Below are 22346 nucleotides of genomic sequence, written 5' to 3'. Positions count from 1 at the left end.
CAAATGAGAGTGGTTGGCCTGCTTATCCAAGAGAATGGCAACGTCGATGCCACAATTCGGAGCTTAACACCAACCGTTAAGAGTGTGGCACGTATGATATGGCAAGTTGGACGCAGCCGCAACGGACTCGCGGAAGAAGAAACTATTAGGCTGGTGCAAGCATTTGCGATTAGCCGCATTACTTACGGCCTGCCGTTCCAAAAACTCAACCAAACTGAAATGAAGAAGGTGGACACCCTCATCAGAACGGCATACAAATCTGCTCTAGGACTCCCGCACACAGTCAGCACGGAGCGCGTGGAGCGGTTGGGTATTTACAACAAATATGAAGAACATGCCTCTGCAGTTCTGATAACACAAAGAGAAAGGCTGAGCTCTGTGCCCCAGGGCCGCTCTATTCTCCAATGACTGGGATACAACGCTCGACCCTTGTTCTGCGGAGACGAAACAGACTTGTTGTCACGAGATTTGAGGGAGCACGTCCATGTCTCACCTATACCAAGAAATATGAGTGCCAGGTACTACGCAGGCCGCAGACAGGCCAGGACGAGGACTCTGCAGAAGCGATTCGGCAAGGATCCGGCCGTCTACTGCACGGACGCGAGTGCAACCACTCGCAGGGACTTCTACGCGATCGCCGCAACCAATAGAGTCACCACGATAACCGCTACGGTTAAGACTACCTCGGTATGCACAGCAGAGGCAGCGGCAATAGCGCTGGCGATACGAGACGCCGACTTTAAGGGTCAGTCGGCTCATGCGCTTACAGACTCGCAGGCAGTGTGTCGACTCTTCATGCGGGGAATGCTACCGCGTAGCGCCCAAAGAATACTCGGCTCGCGACTGGACCTGGACCACGGCATTACATGGTGCCCCGCGCACAACGGACTCGACGGGAACGAAAGGGCAGATCGCATAGCTCGAGGAAGCAACGACCGAGCAGCGGCCAGAACCCTAGAGGAACCACTGTCCGCAGTGCGCGACATATTAAAGAATCAGAGGAGGGAGAGACGGACCTACGGCCCTCCGCACTACAAACTAAATAAAGACAAGCCCAAGACTGGCGTCGTATACAAACCAATTCATACCCACACCTAAACCTCTTACACAAGAAGCACCTGACATATTACACCGACACCTGCCCGTGGTGCGGCGCAAAACCCACGCTGGCCCACATAACGTGGGAATGTACGGCTCGGCCAAGCAACGTCAATTCACCTTTTCTAAGCGTCACAGACTTCGTACGGCAGTGGGAGGCACTACTCGCAAGCGAGGATCAGGGGAGCCAGTTGGCCCTCCTGGACCAAGCTCAGCGAGCCGCAAGAGCCAGTGGAGCCCTGGACTGAGGGCCCCACCCAGACCTGCCATAACTCCGATTAACTGAGCAATAAAGTTTTTTTTTTTTTTGTCGTCACAAACAATGTATAATTGAAAGAAGGAAGGTGTTGTTAGAGGGACTCCGGTTAATCCAGCGATTTTTTTATCATGTCAAGGTAATGGAATATTTAGGTTCCCGAAACCCCTCTTGTCACGCGTCTGATAGTAGAACTGTCCCGCGAATTTGAAAATAATTTTAAATACGTAAACTTCTTCGTGTGACGTCACAAGAGTGTACAGCGGGGAAGGCGCGTAAGGCATACCGGTCTCGCCCGCTGGGCAAACGAAACCTGCGAAGAGCAGACGCTCAGCTGATTTGTGCTCACGCTGGACCTTCGGGTGACGATTTCAGCAGCACCAGCTCTTCGGATCTGTCAAATGTTGTGTTATGATTCTGACGAATTCAATAGCCACTAATCGCCGTTCGCATTCGACCCACCACCACGCGAGCCAGCGCCCATGCGGCACGTATCGTGGTGCAACATGAAGACAAAGGGTAGATATAACCACTGATTTTATATGTGCTGCTTGCTAGTTTAGGTGTGTTAGCCCTTCTTAGGAAAGCGCTTCGCATTCTCAGCGTGGAGCACCACTTTCAGCATTTGTATCCCGCTACAAAGCGGTAGTATTACAAAGCAATACAAAGCACCGACCGGCGCATTTGTTTACATCGGCAGGTACAGCGACCCCTCGTCGTTCGCTTCAGTTATAATGCTAGCCACTCGTCAGTGACATCAAATATTGCCAGAACATATAAAAACAGGCAGACTTCGTGCATCTAAGCACCCGTGCATCACTGCGAATGGCACTAATATGAGCGACACACACCTTCGAAAACAGCGAGAGGAAGTCCGTAGTACGGGAGCGCTGTTATGCTGCTTACTTATCATTCTTCGTATTCTCTTCATGCACACTACATGCTCCGTAGACACAGATGAGGACTTTGTGCGTATGATCGTTCCTTTAGAGAACGCGCAGTTTTCTCGCGGAAGCTCCGATGCCAGTATTGACGCCATTGGCAGCTGAGCGAGGCGGTTCTTGACGCTGCTGTATCGAAGGGGCTTACGCTTGCCGTCTATTTGGGATACAAGGCCAGCAGTGCACTTTCGAAGCTAAATAATGAGTCTGCATTACAATACGTAAAAAGACGCCCATATTTGTTGTGGTATTTCAATTTGGGGAGCGCTGGTGAGTGCGGCTGGCAGCTTTCCATCAAAAACGGCAACGTACCGATCTCCATACTGCCCGTGTCATCGCTTCTCGCTTTTTATGTGTGCATTGTACAAAATTAGGAATGTGTTAATCGAACTCTGTATGGGTAAAATCGAACTTCAGAAGGAGTTTTCTTCACCCTGATGGCTTAATTAGCTTCAGGTCAGTTGCTCAGGTCCGCCAGCAGTAGACGCGTGAACTACGCGACTTTGACATATAGGCTGAACCTCGGCTGAGCGCGATTGGCATCGGCTCAAACTGTGCGTGCGGATGGCGAGTGCTTGAGTTCGTGCACCCAAAAACAACACCACTTGCCTTCCATCCCTTGCCCGTCTACAGGGAGCACAACTTCTCACGACAGAAATTTCTCACGCCATGCAATAGCTCACGATCGTCGACTCCTCGACGCTCTCGTCGCTGTCGTTTGCATGATCCCGGCAAGCTTTGCATGGAACAATCCTGACGTCATACACAATGTGGCCTGTGACTGAGGAGGAGGTAAAGTATGGAGTTCGAGGAAATTAATTACATTTCTTTGCAAAAAACCTGTGCAACTCTCAAACCTGCTTTTTTGAGGACGTGACAGAAGTGTTGAGAGGAAGGTACCCGGCGAGTTTCACCGACATCCGTTGATATTGAAAAATCGCCGGAGTTGCCCTCTAAAGGGGCGAGGTAGTCTGCCAGAGCATGCCTGCGAGCCACCTTTCTGGCTCTGTACATAGTCCGGATCTGATCCTCCGGGGTGGTCCCAGCGAGGATGTTATTCCATACCCGGGATGAGGAAGCGGACATGAGAAAGTCGGGGAAGGGTCCTTCCGGCAGTCTCAGATGGTATGGCTGAGAGTGGCAATCTCTCCACATAGCTTACGGTTGAGGTCCATCAACTCGGGGTATATCTAGGATAGGATCTGGAAACAAGAAAGGGATGCGTCTGGAGTAGGCGCCAGGAGATCTCTTGACACTTGGGCAGTTTAAGGTTAGTGGTATTCTCGATCGTCTCGAGATTCTCTAGCAGGTAGTGATGTCATTGCATCAGGTCAAAGGCTCCCACATCAACCCTTCCTAGGCGTTATTATAGACAGAGACCTTTCATGGAGCCCCCACATCACATATTTGAAGATGCTTACTTCTATCTCCCATATACTAAGGATTCTTGCCGGTAAAACGTGGGGCACATCCGTGGCATCTATGCTTCAACTATACAGGACGCTCTTCCTAGGATACTTGCGATACAGCACACCAGTGCTGTCCAATGCTAACAAAACTAACATCCATGTCCTACAGAGCATTCAAGGCCAAGCCCTTTGAACATGTCTGGGGCTACCTCGAAATGCTTCAACCGTGGCAACAATTGCCACCGCGAGAGACCGCCCAATAAGGACCTATATAGATATCGACGCACTCCGGGTGCATGTTCGCCATATATCCAGAGTCCCTGACCACCATTTCGCTCGGTTGCCTGAGAAAAGACCCAGGGCAGCGTTCTCCAGATCAATTGCGGCTAACCGGCACTCTTTGTCTTTGAGGCACTCACCCGCAACAAGAACGCCATCCCCTATGTGGTGCTTGAAGAAGCCTCCTGTGTACCTTGCTGTTCCAGGAATAGTGAAGAGAGCTAGCCTGACCACCGCGGCTCTCGAGCAGATCACATTGGAACTTCTGCATTGTTCATACTCTAACCGAATTCATGTTTACACGGATGGTTCCGTTTCGGAAAATTCTATGGGCGCCGTTGTTCTACCATCTCAATCGGTCGTCATCAAGTTTAAGACATCACACGTAACGACATCCACAGGCTCTGAACTGGCCGCTCTTCGCGCTGCTGTCGAATACATTGAAAAAGAACCGCCCAACAAATGGGCGGCAATATTTTGTGACTCGAAAGCAGCCCTCCAGAGCTTGAGAAGTTTACGACGTGGCAATTATGAACAGCTGGTGTCACAAATCAACGAAACCTGCCATTGCGCTTCTGAAAGAGGACATGATATATTTCAGTGGCTGCCGGGACATTGTGGCATCGTTGGTAATCACCTCGCCGATGACGCTGCCCGACGTGCCCAGGCTGGCTCACCGACACTCCTTATACCTTTATCCAGAGTCGACGCTGCAAGAGAGCTTCGCAGTCTCGCTCGTACAATCACGCTAGCTTGCTGGCATACACCCCAGAACTGTAAGTGTCGTTTACACAGCCTCAACCCATCACTGAAACTTACATTACCAGCGAACCTTCCACGACGTGACGCAACACTGCTGTGTCGGCTGTGGGTAGGAGTAGCATTCACCAACTCCTACAGCTATCGTATTGGAATGGCGGATTCACCAATGTGCGCTAAGTGCAAGTGTGATGAGACCATCAGTCACCTTCTGTGCCACTGTTCTCGCTTCGATAATCAACGCGAGACTCTCCAGTGTGCCTTAAATAGACTGGATGACAGGCCATTTACGGAAGCGAAGATCTTGGGGGCCTGGCCTCACAGTTCATCGGCCCAGAAAGCAGTTCGAGCGCTTTTCCGCTACCTGAGGGCAACAGACTTGAGTGCCCGACTGTAGACATCCTACACCTAAGTTCTCTCTCTCCCTCTTTCGCTCCCCATTCCCCTCCCCACGTGTAGGGTAGCAAACTGGACTCAGTCTGGTTAACCTCCCTGCCTTTCTGTCTTCCCTTCTCTCTCTCTCTCTCTCTTCCGGGTCAGGCGCCTCGCCCAGCGCTTGGTGGACAAAACCTCGAGCATGTTGGTGGGTGGCCTCGTTCACCGCGTTCCCGGAATGGGCTGGGACCCTTACAGGTTCGATGGTTCAAGTGAAAACCTCCTCGTCCTCATCGTCCTCCCCTCTTCCATGCTCAGGGGGAAAGCGAGAACGAGAAAAGAGAGGGTGGTGAAGTAATCGTAGCGTTGTAGGAGCTATGATGCCACGAGTGAAGTTGGCGATGGCGGTCTTGGAGTCACTTAACATTGTGGGTAAGCCTGACGCTGCTGCTAATGCGTGGCGGCCTCTTTGGCTTCCACTGCGTTGGAGGCTCTCAGTGAGCATGCTGTGCGTCGACGGGAGTCGTAGTCCCGGTTGTTGACAAGAGAGACCACGTTGATTGCGTAGTTGTTAGTGTTGGTTGGGTACTTGGTGGCGTCTGCGTAAGGCTCCTCCGGGTTAGACTCGTGAGTTTCGTGGAGTCTTTGCTCTCACTTTTCGTGTTCCATAGTGGTGGCCAGCCAACATGTTTTTGGCAGTGGCTTGATGACAAATTTCCTCGTGATTTCTGGGGGGATGGTGGTAGGGTTGTTGCGCGTTGGAGAGACCCTGTGCCGAATGCGGTCCAGGATTCAAAGGCCCGTCCTGCTTCCTTGAAGCCGGTATATTTTCACAGTGTGCTGCGCTTCTAGGTGTTCCTCCAGGATGTTGTGTACCCCCAAACTGAGGAAGCATCCCGTTGAGGCATTACGGGAAAGTCCCAGGGCCGCTGCATAAGCCTTGTGTATCAGGCGGTCTAGACGATCCCGTTTGGTTTGTCGGAGTTGTAGGTAGGGCAAAGTGTATGTCAATCGCGACATACCAGACAGAAGAAATGGTTTGAAGGCATTGTTTCAAACACATAAATCCCAATAATGTTTCGCATTAAACGAGACGAGAATAATAAGGTAGCAAGCGACTGACGTTCCTGCTTGTGACACGTCAGAGATGTTCACCTCTTGATGCGAAGGTGCCTCCGTGTCCCCGAACTCCATCGAAGAATCAAGAAGGGTCCTTCAATACTTTTCATCTGATCAAGAAACTTCTCCGAAAGTTTCGTACAGGACCGGAAGGCGGAAGCAGAGGCGCTGGCGCAAGTAGAAGGTGAACAACCTGCCGTGCCAGAATGCCGGGCTACGCGATTATGCCAATTTTTAACGAGGAAACAAGCCTCTCCCACATGTTCGCAGAGTGAACATGCAACGGGAACTTCTGGCAAAATGTACGATGTGTTTGTGCTAAAATTACACATAGCACTGTTTTATGAGAGAAGTCGCCTTCTCCCCTCTTGTAGCCTTGCTTGAGCAAACTGTTTCGTCCGGATGTCTCTGTTTTGCACTTTGTCTAAAAAGTTATTTGGATAAGTCAGTTATATTTGGGTAGTTAATTCAATGTGTTAGTTGGTTATTAATTGATTAGTTAGTAAGTTAATGTTTGCTGAGTTATTATATTTAGGTAGGTTATTACTAGACAATAATTATGTTACTTCGTTACATTGCTGAGTTAATCAGCTGCTTAGCTCTTTTTAGTTTGATTAGTTAATTAGCTTTGTTAGAGACCTCATTTGTATAGCTAACTTATTTGAATTGGAAAATTATAGACGTGTTAGCTTACTCCCAGTAATGCATAAAATATTCACCGAGATAATTTCAAATATAATCAGGCCAACACTAGACTTTAGCCAACCAAAGGAACAGGCTGCCTTCAGGATGGGATAGTTACAATGGATCACATTCATGTCAATAATCAGGTAATTGAGAAATCCGCAGATTACAATCAGCCTCTCTATATGGCTTTCATAGGTTACGAAAAGGCATTTGATTCAGATGAGATGACAGCAGTCATAGAGGCATTACGTAATCAAAAAGTACAGGCCACTTACGTAAATATCTTTTAAAGTATCTACAGAGATTGCATAGCTACTTTAATTCTCCACAAAAAAAGTTGGAAAATACATATAAAGAAAGGGGTCAGACAAGGAGACACAGCCTCTCCTATCCTATTCACTGCGTGCTTGCAAGAACCATTCAAGCTATTAAACTGGGAAGGCATAGGAGTAAGGATAAACGGCGAATATCTCAGTAACCTTCGATTTGCAAATGACATTGTCCTGTTCAGCAACACAGCGGATGAGTTACAACAAATAATTGAGGACCTTAACAGAGAGAGTATAAGAGTGGGGTTGAAGATTAATATGTAAATGACCAAGATAATGATGAATAGTCGGGCAAGGTAACAAGAGCTCAGGATCGCCAATCAACCTCTAGGGTCTGTGTAGGAGTATGTATACCTAAGTCAATTACTCCCAGGGAACCCTGATCATGAGAAGGAAATGCACAGGAGAATAAAAATCCGTTGGACCGCATACGGCAGACCACTATTATTGCATAGGAAGGTCGACCATCAGTGCATTTTACCGGTGCTTAGATGTGGGGCAGAAACTTGGAGTCTGACAAAGAAGCTCCAGAACATGTTAAAGACCGTGCAAAGAGCGATGGAACGAAGAATGCTAGGCAGAAGGTTAAGAGAGAAAAAGAGGGTGGTTTAGATCAGAGAGCAAATGGGTATAGCCGATATTCTAATTGACATAAAAAATGGAGCTGGGCAGGTCATGTAATGCGTAGGTTAGATAACCGGTGGACCATTAGGGCTACAGAATGGGTGCCAAGAGAAGAGAAGTGCAGTCGAGGACGGCAGAGGACTAGCTGAGGCGATGAAATTAGGAAATTTGTGGGCGCTAGTTGGAATCGGTTAGCGCAGGACAGAGGAAATTGGAGATCGCAGGGAGAGGCTTTCGTCCTGCAGCGCAGGTAAAATAGGCTGGTGATTATGGATGATGAGTTTAGTTGGTGTTTTAGTTATTAGTATGCAGCGTGTCCCAGAGTTTAAAAATATGCGAATGCCACGTAGCTGGACAGAACAAAGGTAATGTTGTTTGCTGTCGCTTGAAAATACTGAGGTTATGTTTTTCATTGCGCCTAATTAGATGATTAGTCTTCAATATTTAATCCACTTGGATTGGATTGGAAAAACTTTAATAGAAGTCCTGCAGGACGCACGTCAGCGCGCAGTGGGCGTCTCCCACGCAGGGACCGACAGGGAGTGCCTGGCGGCCGCTGCGCGAGCCTGCTGGACGGCCCATTGCTGATCTTGTAGGAGCGGACTTCGTATCGTCTTCTCCCACTTGTCGGAGGTAGAGTCGGGCGGAGCGTTTCTGCAACCCCGAGAGCACGTGTGCGAGTGTCGCCGTGACCCCGCACGAGGGGCACGCATCGTCTGGGTAGACGTCCGGGTAGATGATGTGTAAGGTGGCGGGGTTCGGATAGGTATCTGTCTGTAATAAGCGTAGCGTTAGCGCCTGTGGCCTGTTTAGTTTGGGGTGCAGGGGCGGAAAGAGACGTCGTCCCAAGTAAAAGTGTTTGGTTATTTCATTGTAGGTTACTGGGGCGTCCCTGTTCGCCTCCAACTCATCGAGACGTGGTTGCCCGGGGGTGACGGCGCGGTTGGTAAGCGCGCGCGCAGCGTCGTGGGCTGTCTCGTTGAGGTTAGGCGGGTCGCCCGGGATCCGACCCAGGTGGGCGGAAAACCAGACGACGGTGTGGTGTTTGAGGGTGCTTGGATCAGCGCCGCGGAGAATGCGTAACACCTTGACGGAGACGACTCCTCTCTCGAACGCTTTGATGGCCGGTCTCGAGTCGCTGAATATTGTCGTTCGCTTATCGTCAAGCATTGCCAGGGCTATGGCCACTTGCTCCTCCACCTCGGGATCACGTGTGCGTACCGTTGCGGCGTTTAAAGTCCGTTGCGAGGACGAGACGGCTACCGCGGCGAATTTGTCATGAGAAAATTGTAGAGTGACATAAAGAACTCCCGATACAGCTTTCTGTTGCTCAATACGTACTACATAAAAGTGTTTTTCAGAGCGTGAAGGAAGCCCGTATATGCGCACAAAATTGTCGTGTGACTGGCTGGTCGAGGCACTTTGCGTGTGATATAGCAGGAGAAAATTAAATTCTATTGCGTTTGGAAAATACGAAAAATGGCTGGAGTAATAAAATAGAGGAAAGGTAGACTCCACGTTGCCTTGTGTACACCTTCTGATCGATTAAAGGGTTCTAATGACGCAACGGCAAGTTCTACTCAAAGAGCATCAAACGCATGAAGCAAGGAGTAAATTGTATGCGTACACTTTCTCGCGCTTCTGTTACTTCGTATAGAAGCTCAGTTGTTCCCGATAACGTTGTCCAGGTTATTCCTAGTGGCACTGCTGACGAAACTTTTTTCTGTGGCTTCCATGGAAAATAATTTGACGAATATTATAGAATAACTTCAAACTACCCGGCAGTACGAAAGCGGGTGGGCGACAGCAGCTACCAAATAAGTAGACTTCAACCTAGCTCTCTTGTTTAGCAGTCGCTTTTCCAGCTTAGGATTCCATCACGGATCGTTTTTGCGGCTATATAGCAGTGGCTGTGCCAGCACTCGTAAAGTGTAGTCAAAATGCTCAAAATCTCAAGCAAGATGCATTGCTGATCCAGAGTATATGTTTTATTTTCTATGTGAAGTGTATGCACAAGTGCTACCTGGAACAATAATGCATTTTACGACACGTGTTGAGAACGTATTTCTCAAATGTGACGCCAAGGACAAAGTTTCTAGTAAAAGGGTGTCCTGCGAGCTTTCGCTTGGCTGTCCGTCTGCAGTTGCAAAATTCAACCAAGTGACTATATTTGTAAAGCTACGTACTAAAATTGGAATTTTATTATTTGTAAGTACTAGTGCCCTAGAGAATCTAATTTTCTTAATCGTGCTTGGTAAATAAAAGAAATGAGCGACCTTCAAAATGTCACTTTCTAAAATAAACATTAACTGACGTCAATTGCTTGCATCAGTCACTCTTGGTGTCTGCGTAGATTTTGCTAAAAGTACTTTTATCTGAAGATGCACGTTACTATGTATGATGTATCGAAAGTATAGATAATGATACACGTCTTGGTGACTGTACCATGGTACAAATACCAGGTGCCCGAAATGTATATTAAAATATTGCCCAATATACACGTATCTACGAGACTGCGCAGCCCTGTTCATTTAAACGGCGTTGCTTCTGTTACTGACTCATATGACGAATCTCCCATAAGCACTGTTATATGCCCTCGCACAGAAAGTAACGTTGGCTCGAAATCAACCCAAATGATTGCGGTCGACACCTATTATTAGAAAAATATGTCCAGTGCGACGTCGTAACATTCTAATGCCAAAGGGCTTATTTTGAGAACTAAGCAAACATAATGATCCAACTGACGAAGCAACCTAAAAACTTTAGGTTTTGCTGGAAATTGTTAAGAGATGTTGATGTTTAAACGATGAAAACATTTAACTTAGGTAGTCTTCCTCGTTATTGCGCCGTCGTCAGACCATCGTCATCATGCGTTCATTGACATACCATCATCTTGATGCCATCATGGTCGCTCCATTGTTCTCACTACAGCTACGTCATTCGATTCCCGTCTTAGCATCATCCTCACGCCATTGTAGTTATGCAGTCCTCGTCACTCGAGCGTCGTCATATACTCGTAGTCGTTCATTGTCCTTATGCCGTCGTCATGCCGCCTTCGTCCATCCATCGACATCATTACTTCTTCATCATTCCACCGTATTGAATAGCCGTATTGCCGTCATGGTCACGGCCGACCCTGGCGAGTAAGGGTGGTAAAAAGATAAGACCATTCCGTTGAGATCGTGTGTCACCTGTAGCTGAAGCAATCGAAATCTCAGAATTTGCACTAAAGATTTTAAATATGGTATCTTCAGGAATGCGGTGCATCGTCGCATTGCTTGATTGCCAGCGGCATTACCGACGACAGTTATGAGATGGGTGCAAACAGAATGTCTTTTCCTAGTGTCTTATAACTAAATTTAACTTTAATTCGTATGGTATTTTTACATTTACCTTATTTATGATAAATAAACCCAGCTTCACATCAAGCCCTGATCAACAACGCTAAGCTACATCGTGTTATTGTAAAAAAATTGCAATCACATAGGCAATGTTATCATTGAAGCAGCCGAGGCAACAAGCCAAAGGAGCTCAAGTCGCGTTGAATATTCTTTCAAAGCCCCATTCAGTATACGAAGAAATGGGTTGGGTGAACCAAACAACAATATAAGAGGACAATAGCGGGTGTATTCCACGAAAAGTTGAATTACTATCAATACAACATCTCGTCCTGTATCAAGCCAATAAGGCGACAGCAAGCAAGATGCCCGATCAGTCCATTATCAGAATGGAGCGACATGTGCACCACATTTGTGATGCCTATGTTTGGAGTTCAACGTAGACTAGCGAGCATTCGCATTGACAGAGCAGCCACATCCACAGTCAAGACGGGAAGAAAGCTGCGAAGAAAGACCAAGCAAGGAAAGAATTGAGCCAGACGCGTTCGCATCCTTGCGCACGAGCTTCACGCTGCCTGCTTGTGCGCGTGAGAAAGCTCGCGCAAACACGTATATAAAAAAGTATTGCAAGAGTATTGCAAGCAGGAAGTTGCGGTTTGATGTCGTTTCCTTTGTATCTTCAATGGCGTTTTCGATGGCACAACTCCCGGAGAAAGCAGCAATAGCGTTTACTGGCGAAGACAGTGTTTCCAGATGCAAGTCTCGAGAGGCCGACGAAAAATGCAGATTTCCACGACAGAGGCAAAAGTAAAACTGAAAAGCGTGCCTATTCCACCCAAACATTTTTCTGCCTCTTTCTTCAGGCTAAACTCGAGCAGCGTGTTTCATTTTATGCCTCCGTAGGCGGGTACGTCTTGTGTCTAGCGCTATGAAGGCCTCCAATAAATGAAAGATGCTCTTTTAATCACACACCTTTCCTTAGTTCCCTTTCTTGACATTTAAGAGAACTTTTTTGTACTGCACACATAGATTAAAAGACGTAGGTTCAGATTTCTTTGTCCCTGTACAGCTGTATCAAAGTTACGGCTCCCCAACTGTCACTGTAAAGCATGCTGCCGGCTACGAACATTTACAAAAGTTTGTTGCCCTAAAAAGTTCACAGTTGAAACTGTCCGACGTCGTCCAACAAACAATTTTTGTTCACAAGTGTGCTGCTATAGGTCAAAAATTACGCTACAAAAAATTCAGTGCAGTCATTCAATGGATAATAGAAAGCTTTTTGATGCACAGAGTGAGAAAAAGTGACACGGGGTGCAATCTGAGGTTACTTCAAACGCCTGAGTTCAAGTGCCTTGCTGCCATACGCTGAACAATTTTGCTGGCGGTATTCACCGTCGGGTCGCGGAACCCAGCATTCGTACAAGTTCACCGGTGAGAGTCCATTCCTCTAATGCTGCAAAATGATTGCTGCGCGAAACTGTTCGCTTTGGCCCTTTATAAGCTATTATCTGTAGATTTAGATATTTACTTCAAAAATAGGGCAGACTGTGTGCTTGGTGGCACATTTTATTGACATCTAGGTGACACAGATAACACACATGCGCGCGTTTCTGAGACGCCTCACACATATCAGCTTTATGATCTGGTCACGTGGCCTAAATTTACGTTAGGGTTACACTAGCAAATTTATGTTTACATACTTGTTTAAGATATTTAATCCGACCTACATAATGCGAAGAGATTGCGCTGTAATCTAAAATATAAAGTATTTCTGCAAGAATAGCAATTTGAGTCAGGCCGCTCTGATTTCTTTCAAAATACACTAGAAAAGCACCCCTTCTTTTTATGCTTTACACAGTTTCGCTTAAAATCTCTGCCGCAGTCCGACTACTCATAAAGCGATACAAATGTGGCAAAAACATTAACGTTCTCCTAGACTTTGTTCAAAACTATCAAGACCCACAGTGCTACAATTATTTTTTTTTAAATTACTGCTTTAGAATGAGCATGGTATCTCTGAAAGGGGGGAAGTTCTGTACACAATTGAAAGCGAAATTCAACAAGCCTTTCGATTTGTGCATCATTACCATAACTTTAGGTTTAGAGCAGCTTAGAAGTGCACTGGATGGATGACCAGCGTCTACAAAATTAAGCCCCGGGAAAAGTGAAATTAGAAGGCCGATATTTACGTTTCCAGCCAACTTGTTTCTTTACGTGATGCAGGCTTACATTTCCTGTAGCTGTCATCGTAAAACTAATGTTGACAAAAAAAATCACAATTGTGTTATATGCGCAAAACGCTATCATTTAAAGGATTACTAAAGAAAAACATAACTTTAGCTGTATCAGCACGGTACGTTTCTGCATTACCACAAATGTCACTCTTACCGATGAAAGGAAGCTTGGTAAACCAGAAAAGACGCCGAAACAAAGGACCGGTGTCGACGTAACCTTCGTGTTCCCACACCAGCTTGGCGTGACGTCATGAAAGGTGAGGCCTTCTGCTCGGTTCTGCTTTATTTGCAACGATGGACTGCATTGTATTCTGAAGGAACCACAAATTGAAATTAGCAAGTTTTAGGATATGTTCGTGAAGCTCCGCGGTGCCGACAGTAATAAAATATTTCATGATTCTGACATCATAACGATCTACCGGAGCTGGGGCGTCATTACAATATTCGAATAATTGAAGTTTGACAATAATTTTTCTTCTGATAATGAACACAATACAAGTAAAGGAACGGTAAAATTTTTTGAAGAAGTTTCTATTGATATAAACGATGGAGTGCTTCTCTTTAGGGTCCTTGAAAGAAGGCAAAAACCCTTGACATGTTCCCGTTTCAGGTGGCATCCATTTTGTCTTTCTCTGTTTACATTTTTGCTAAATCGTGTTCAGACTAAACTTCACTTAGCTTGACTGTTAGCCCGTCCTCGGGTCTAAGAGAGATAAGAGGGTGAGCGCTGGAGCGTGGTTCCCCCCATTGGAAACAGTAATCGCTCGGCTTTCATGCGTGTGGGGCCCTCGTCGCTTGCTCACCATTCTGGCAGGGCCATATCTTCTCATTCAGACCTCCCTCACGAGCGACAGAAGGTGTCCCTGATCTACAGGACGTGTTATCTCTCCAGACCACGTCTTCGTTCCTTCCCGGTGGGTGGAGACGCCAACACGAACCGAGCCACGCTCCTTTAGAATTAACGCCGTCACCCCGACATCGCTGACGCACCCCCAAAAGAGCACTGCGTCGATACCGAAACAGATGGTTGTGAAGCGGGGAGGAAAGCTGGGAAGTCAATGAAACGGGTAAGCACAGTGAGCCCGCACCCCGCGAGCTCAGGAACTCAGTGCCTGTACACACAAAAAAAGTGCTTGGCAGTCACGTGCTTAGAGAGTGGTCGCGTGTCTGCGAGGGGGAACTTTAGAAGTCAAACAGAAGTGGTGCAACGTTAGGTTGGTAAGAACCGGCTCTGCACACTGTGTTCATAAAAATGAACACCGTAATCAAGGGCGGGGCTCGAATGGGAGATGCTGAAAACGTGCTCAAAGAAGCACTTATAAAAGGAGTTGGGAAACTTTTCTCTTTTTGTCTCTTCTAGGGCTCCTCTTGGGAACCGAGTGGACCGGTGGAAGTCAAGCGTAGCCATTTCTCGGTGGTGGTGCGGCTTGAATGGCGTGACCAAAGTGCACCAGTGTTAAAAGGTTCTTTAAGTGTGGGTAACTATATTAACATGTAGTACTTTCAAAACAGCAAAGCACTATAAGCACTTCGACGATTTCTTTTAGCTCAACTGAGCTTCTGTACATACTTCTAAATGAACAGGAAAGCAGGGGAAAAAACGCGCGCCAAGGAGAAATAGACGGGACAAAGGCTTTTGGTTGCCTCGCTTTTCTGGACGAGTTATCCATCCAAAGTCTCGTCTCTTGGCAAGCAGTTACCGCAGACTCGCCGACCAAGAAAATCGTACCCGTAACGCTGACTACTGAATATACAAGAATTTTAGGCCATGAGGAGCTCGATTTGTTGTACATGCTACTAAATAGAACTGTTGTCGGTACTGGTTTGTCTGTACCAACGCATGGTGTATGTCAAGGGCGTTTGCTCTAGCTTTTAGATTAGATTAGCTTCTGGCGTTTTACGTGCCAAAACCAAGATATGCTTATGAGGCATGCCGTAGTGGGCGATTTCGGAGTAATTTTGACCGTGTGGTGTTCTTTAACAAGCTACAATGCACGGCACACCCTTGTTTTTCATTTCGCCCCCAACCGGGATTCGAACCCGTGCCTTCGGGTTCAGCAGCGCAACTCTTAGCTGCTACGCTACCACAGCGGGTGCACTATCTTTTGCGAAGTCTTAAGTTCCGTACTTTGTGAACGGGTCAGCGCACGTTTGGTCACTTTCGGTGTTAACAGATCACACTTTATCGATGAGTGTAATCTACTAATTAGCATAGATCAATGAGTTATTTTCCTTGCGTTCCACTTACACGTATACTTTTTATTTTTTCACATATTTCGTTTCTTATTTTCTATTTGCAGTAGCAAGTCACTCGTTTTATAACATTTGACTATTTAAATACGACTTACCCAAATCACCTACAAGTATGCACATATTGGTTTTTCAAAGCGGACGAAGACCCGTGCGCATTTGTATTCTATGTAGCTCTCTGAAAGTTACTTCATTTGGCTGTCTCGACTATCTGGTCTCGTTGACAGTTTCCAGGGGAGAAGTGATAACTGCTGATGTGTGGAAACTAAGGACTTCGCCTGAAGAAGATGTAGTACTCCTTACGGACTGACCACCGGGGCCTAAATAAAAACCACTATATCGCGTGGTACCATTCAGTAAGTTCTTGAGCAAACTACTAGTGTTCGTAATACACCTCAAGAAGAAAGTCTTGAGCTTAGATTTTAGCACATAGGCTCATTGCCACATTCGTGCAGCTAGCAATAAAGACGATGATGATATTTCATACGCAGCGCTCTTACACGCCTTAAAGTCACGGTTCGAAATAGAAAGCAAATTACAAAATCTGTCGTTCGTATTCAATGACAGTCGCTTTATGGCCCGCAAAATGCCCCCTGTGTAACTAGGTGGCTTCGTCAAGAGGTACTTTCACTACTGCAAGATATAAAGAGATGCTCTGCACATACGCTATCTTCCTCATTCAAGAGCAGACGTACCGATTTCACGCTCTTCGTGCATTAGAAAGGGGACACTGGGCGATTTCTGCGCTCATCCTCAACATGCCGTGTTGGAAGGCACACTCTTCCTGAAAACCCAAACGAAAACGACAAAAAAAATTTCCGGCAGAACCTATCTTGCTACGACTGGCGACGGTAATGCGTTAGCATTCAACCAATACCGCGATACAACGTATTGCAACAGTCAGAAATAGCTATGTATGAGGCGTCTACGGCAGCGGGACTCCTCTTTCGCGCTTCCTTAAGGACGCTCGGTGCTATCGTGCGCCGGTGTGGCTAAGCCTGCTCGTGGTCTCGGACATGCATGGGGAGCCGGTGCGCGCGAATGCTGAGAAACACGTCATGCGGGAACCGTGCTCGTCTCACGCACTAGTTTCTGGACACGCTGCGCCATCTAGTGGCGCCGCCTAGAAGTTCGTGCGTGGCCTTCAGGACGATAAGCGTGACCAGTCGGTTTTTTCGAGCCCCGAGAATTGTTCTCACGCTTGCCGCCCACTTTGTTGCACATGCTCCCTAACCCATGTTGGCGAGTGGTTCATTGACGAGCGGCACGTATCCAGTACATTCGTGGCACAACTAGCTAAAGCGTTGTCGTGAAAGGCGTTCATTGAAAACCGGCACATACCACGTGCATTTGCGGCGCAGCCTGCTCATGCGCCGAGTGGCTGTCCTTGAGGAACCCCCGTGATCTTGGTTTGATTTCGTTCAACATTCCACGGGGGATATTTATTGAATCTTTATTGTCACTGTACACCGGTACATACCCAGTGGTACATAACTAGTCAGCAAGTTCTCGCCGAAGCTGTTTAGGGAAGAGCGGCACACACCTACTGGCACATGCCCAGTGGCGCAAGTTGGCACCAAAGATGTTCATTGCAGATCGTTACAGATCGAGGGGCACAAACCCAGTAGTACAAGTCGGCCAGTACTCCAAGAGGTCGGTGGCGCAGAGAAGTACGACACATGTCTAAATACATTAATTGCTTCATGCCCCTTGTGTCAAAGTGGCACAATCAATCTGGGAGATTGGCCAAGAACGGACACATTCCCAGTTGCACATAGCCAGTGCTGAAGTGATCTGTTCGGGCACATGCCCAGTAGCGCCGCTTAATAAATGCGACGGAAGCGTATCTCATGGAAACGAGGTAATTCGCTAGCAAGACGTATCGCATGCAATGCACCAAACAGGGGTAATTTTAGGTAGCGAATGCGCATTTGAGCGGCGCATGTAAACAGAAACGTATCGTATTAGGAATTATGGGAAAGCGTTCACTGCGGGACGACAACAGGCTAACCAACCGGCGCCGCACGCTGCCGCACTGCGGGACAACAAAACAATAATGGCGGCTTGCGAAGCAGGCCGCACGCGATTTTTTTGCTCGCGTGAATACATTACGCGCGGTTAAACAGTGTCATCTTTGTAATTAAAATTACATGAACATCAGTGAGTATACTTGATTCGCACAATTAACGTATCCAAGTCTGGTTTGAGGTAATAGAAGCCGAGACGACTGCCCTCGACTGCCACTGGACATGGTAACCGCTGCTGACATGCTGGAAAAATTTATTATTCTGATGCAATACGGTAACGTTACCGCAAAATAAATGTCGCGTAAATTTGACCACGCGGACAAATAAAGGAGAACCTGGGAAATGTAGCCATCATCACCCTGCGGTTATTTCCGGTGCGTTTCACAACGCGACAGTGAAAGCAGTTTTATCGGAAGTGAGAGCGTTCACTTTAAAATATCCGGAAAATTGCTACACAAGATGATGCGTATTTATGTAAACAGTGGCGTATAATTATATGCTACGATCCGTACGCTTCCACCGTATTCATGTACACGCAGGTAGTGGCACAAACCCAGTGATCTAAGTTGTCTGCTAGGCCAGACAGTAGACAGATGCCAACATGAGCACATGTCCGGTGGACAAATTGTCGACCTATACCCACAAATTCATCCAGCGAGAAAACGGCGACCAACGCCTACCACCGGGAATGAGGCGCAGAAAGCTTCACTTAACAAAACAAAAAAAAATCTTATGTGTGCGTATCTGCAGCTTCTTGTGCCTCCAGAATGGTCAATTACAGCTGACAAGGAAGCTTCGCGTCTTGTTAAACACATTTTTATTAAGAGCGCCGCTTACGAAGACAGGAGCTAGGTTTTGCCAAGGCTTTTGACGGTTCAGAGGGCGGGGCAGCGAACGTTAGTGTTGAGAACTGCGTGGCAACTTTTCCAACCACCTGGAGTTCAGTAACTTGCACCGAAAGCTTGGTACGCAACTGTTTGCGGAACGCGCCTCCCACTGGAATGAGGTCGCCGACGCCGAGATAAAAGCTACGGATTGATGCCGCAAGTGAGTCAACACGCTGGATGTGGTGAAAAAATGCGGCGACTGGCACTTGTCCTGATCACACCATATTTCTTGGAAACGTAGAGAAATTAAAGCCATAATAATTATCTTCGTAGAAACAAGTAGGTTGGACATTTGTCAATGCTCTCTACAATTTCCTCACTAAAAAGTTTACTTTGTTTTTAAATCAGTACTTTTGGGAGGTAGGAATTATTATTTGGTATTCATTAACCTAATATGATTGGAAATTACGCATTGAGTTTCTCAAGAGAGCCGCGAACAATAGTGAGGTTGTCGCGATAGTATATCTTGCCAATGTTTGTTTGTTGTTTGTGCATGCGTCTTGTCCGTCCGTGCACTGTCGTCCTTACGCTTAAAAAGTTTTCAAGATATAAGTTAACTAGCCCGACTGACCTCTATTTGTTAATTACGCATTATGTCGAGTTAGCTGAAACACGTTTCCTTAGTTGCATCACGTTGTGATTTATATTTTGTGTTTATCTATCATTCTCAAAATATTAGAATAAACTTTGAAAGGCCAGAACAGCTACTAATGTTCAAAGTTTAACTAGTAAGCTACTGACCGTATGAAGCGTGGTTACAGTGCTAGGGAAGACACATATACACCAGCTGCACAGAACGAATCTGAACCACCCAGTATAGCGCCCCTCCTGTGCATATTGCGTTTATGGCTTCGTCTTCGTTAGCGCAGTCACCATGCTTCATGAAGCCACAACAGATTTATAAACTTCTATGTTTTGTTAAAATATAATTTTGTGCTTTGTAGAGTTTTGCTTTGCGTTTTATGACTGGTGGACACCTCAGTGGGCGTGGGTAAGCAAGAGCGAGAAACGTAAGCAAGAGTGTGTCAGCACTGCTTTCGTAAAGCTGTGAGAGATGCTACATACAAATTTGAAACACATATAAATCTTTCTAGAAGCTTAGCATTGCGTCTCAAACGCTGTTTATCGTATATGTCACTGGGGTAAATTTGATCTCTTATTCACGAAGTTAACCCGTTGCGATTTGCAAAGAATGAAAACGAGCAATGGAGACACATGCAAAACGTCGTAAACACAAGTCGTTCGGTCCTGCCAATATAATGAGGCGGATTAATAATATCTGGTATAAATAACTCAAAAATAACAAATTACTCACGAAAATAGGAATACGATTGTCACAACCACGGAAAGGCTGCAAAACTTGGGCATGGAAGTCTGAGCCACTTTTAATGTGAAAAACAATAAACTTTTCCTGTGGAAGTGTGAGCCGCTTTTAAAATTCTGGCTCCAGGACACACGCGTGACCATGTCTCCTAACCAGCTACCTGTCATCTAGCCATAACCGCAGTGCAGTACGATTCCGAGAATCCCTAGAATGAATTTCAAGGTTTGTGCGTTTTCTTCCTCTCTTCCCGTTCGGGAACAACCAAGCAATGGCAGGAAAGAGGGCGCAATATATAGGACTGCACCAGGTTGAAGGCCCCTTTTTCTTCCTCAGTCTTTTCATAACCTCATTGTACCGCTGCATGGAGCGCCATTGTTCGTTTTCCTGTCTACAGTTCCTTTCTTTTATTTTTCATTTTGCTTTCCCTCTGTCCCCGCACGCGTACCCTGGTATTAGAGGCGGACATTCGGTGGTGGCCTCCTTAACCTGTCCTGCAGCCGATTCTCCAAAGACGCCTTTACCGTCCCGCATTCCGACCCTTTCATCCGTACGTGCACACGACTCACTTACAAACGCATATGGGAATTCCAGTGTGGGCGATGGATGTCACTGCGCAGGCAAACCCCTTTCTTGGTCCTCTTGAGCATGGTGCACTCTTTCTCGCAATTTCGTTTTCTTTCGTGTTTTTTTCATTTCTTTTACAGTCTAAATTCCAACGTCTCTCCAGGTCCAGCTATGCGGAAGAACGACCTTCCTGCCTTCAGCACGCGCAACGAAATATAAATTCCTATAGTAAACGAAAAGAATGAATATGAAGAACAGACAGGCCAGGAAACGGCTGGGAAGAATGTCTTGCACTGGGCGAGAGCCCGACAAAAAGAAAAAAAAACTGCGCTCTCCTCCTTCACCTTTGCCTTTCCGACGACAAGACAGTGCGCCTGTGCGAGTGCATGTCAGGCTTACCGAAAGGACTAATTCTGCCACATTGATTTCTTGGGGCATATTCATTCTCTCCTGATACTGCTTATAGTGCCAGACGATACCCATTACTCTCGTTCTGAGCGGCGCTTCCACTGAAGGTGGATGAAACAGTGATAGTCAGAGTATGTAAGTCCATCACATGGGGGGGGGGGGGGACTCCCATTGCTAAAGAGAAGCACAGCAGTACAACTTATGGGAATGTGGTATCAGGACAAGTTATGTACATTAGAGGCGCTGACACTCACGGCATAGCGAAAGAAAGTCGGTCCATAAATAAAACAACGCTGAAAAATTAAAACTGCCAAGAAAACTACTTAGCGATTTGCCTTCCCATTATTCAATTTCTTGTAGGTCCGTCTCGCTTTACTTAGTTATTCTACGGTTCAAGGCGCATTGTTCATTGTGTGAACCACGTAGTCTGCACAGGGCTGTTTCTACCACTGCAAGGCGAGCCGTCAGAAAAATCAAGAGGAACAATAACCAGAAAGGCGCAAAACACAAAATACGAAGAAAACAACTTCAGGTTCCCAAAGTTCAACAAAGTTTCCACTCCCTACAGCCAATACCAAAGTTGAGCCCGATGGGGACACAGGCGACATATGTATGAAGAGCTCTGTCGAGGCTCATCGCGTTCGTTTCCAACGGTGCTGAAGAATTACCGGAGTGGCTGCCTGCGCCTATAGTGTAGCCATGCATCTCAGCCGACGCCCTCATTGACTATTGTTCGGAGGCTCGTGGTGCTGATTTCGAACAAGTGTAGTGAGTGCTCCACCTTTTCAAAGCTTTTATCTCGGCAGAGTCTCCGTGCACGCTTCTCACGAAGTTATTGCGTCAAGGTCCTGCTCCGTCATGGAAGAATCTCCGAGGCGACGAGTATATTTTTCACGCCTTTTATACAGCGAGCCTTGTCCAGGCATGTAATGGTCACGACTTCCTTTCACAGAGATGGCTGTTGTAAAGAATATCCCCGCGGCAATAACGACATTGTAACCACGTTCAACCTGATGACAAGCGGAGAATATAAGAGTTTGAAGAGAAAAAACATATATCCTACGTTTTCGAAGTTGGGGTCGTTTCCACTGGAAACTGCAGGTCCCCGGATGTCGAAGACCTGTGAACGGCAAAAGCAGTCATGCCTTATCAAGAAGCGACAGCAGTAGGTACTGTGGCCTAAGATGCGTTAACGACCATGAAATATATATATCTATATATATATATATATATATATATATATATATATATATATATATATATATATATATGTAAAGAAAGCTGGCAGTGCGGGGTGAATTAGGTCATACGAAATATGAATATCACAGACACATAATTCTACGTGAACAAAATAGCACCCTTGCAAAAGCTAGCAATTGCGGAAGACTGAATGCTAGCGCTACAGAAATATCAAGGAGTGCGTTGTCGATTGTTCTCG

At 46.6% G+C, this 22346-nt stretch overlaps 1 pseudogene; it reads right to left on the bottom strand.

Moving 5' to 3' along the window:
- Positions 1–3413: 3413 nt before the first annotated feature.
- The window catches only part of LOC140218557 (uncharacterized), a 123397-nt pseudogene continuing 104464 nt past the window's right edge, over positions 3414–22346 (bottom strand).

This window comes from Dermacentor andersoni, chromosome 5, assembly GCF_023375885.2.
Source record: "Dermacentor andersoni chromosome 5, qqDerAnde1_hic_scaffold, whole genome shotgun sequence".
Lineage (NCBI taxonomy): Eukaryota > Metazoa > Arthropoda > Arachnida > Ixodida > Ixodidae > Dermacentor > Dermacentor andersoni.
Note: the sequence above shows the minus strand (reverse complement) of the source record. Positions and strands in the feature narration are given on the sequence as shown.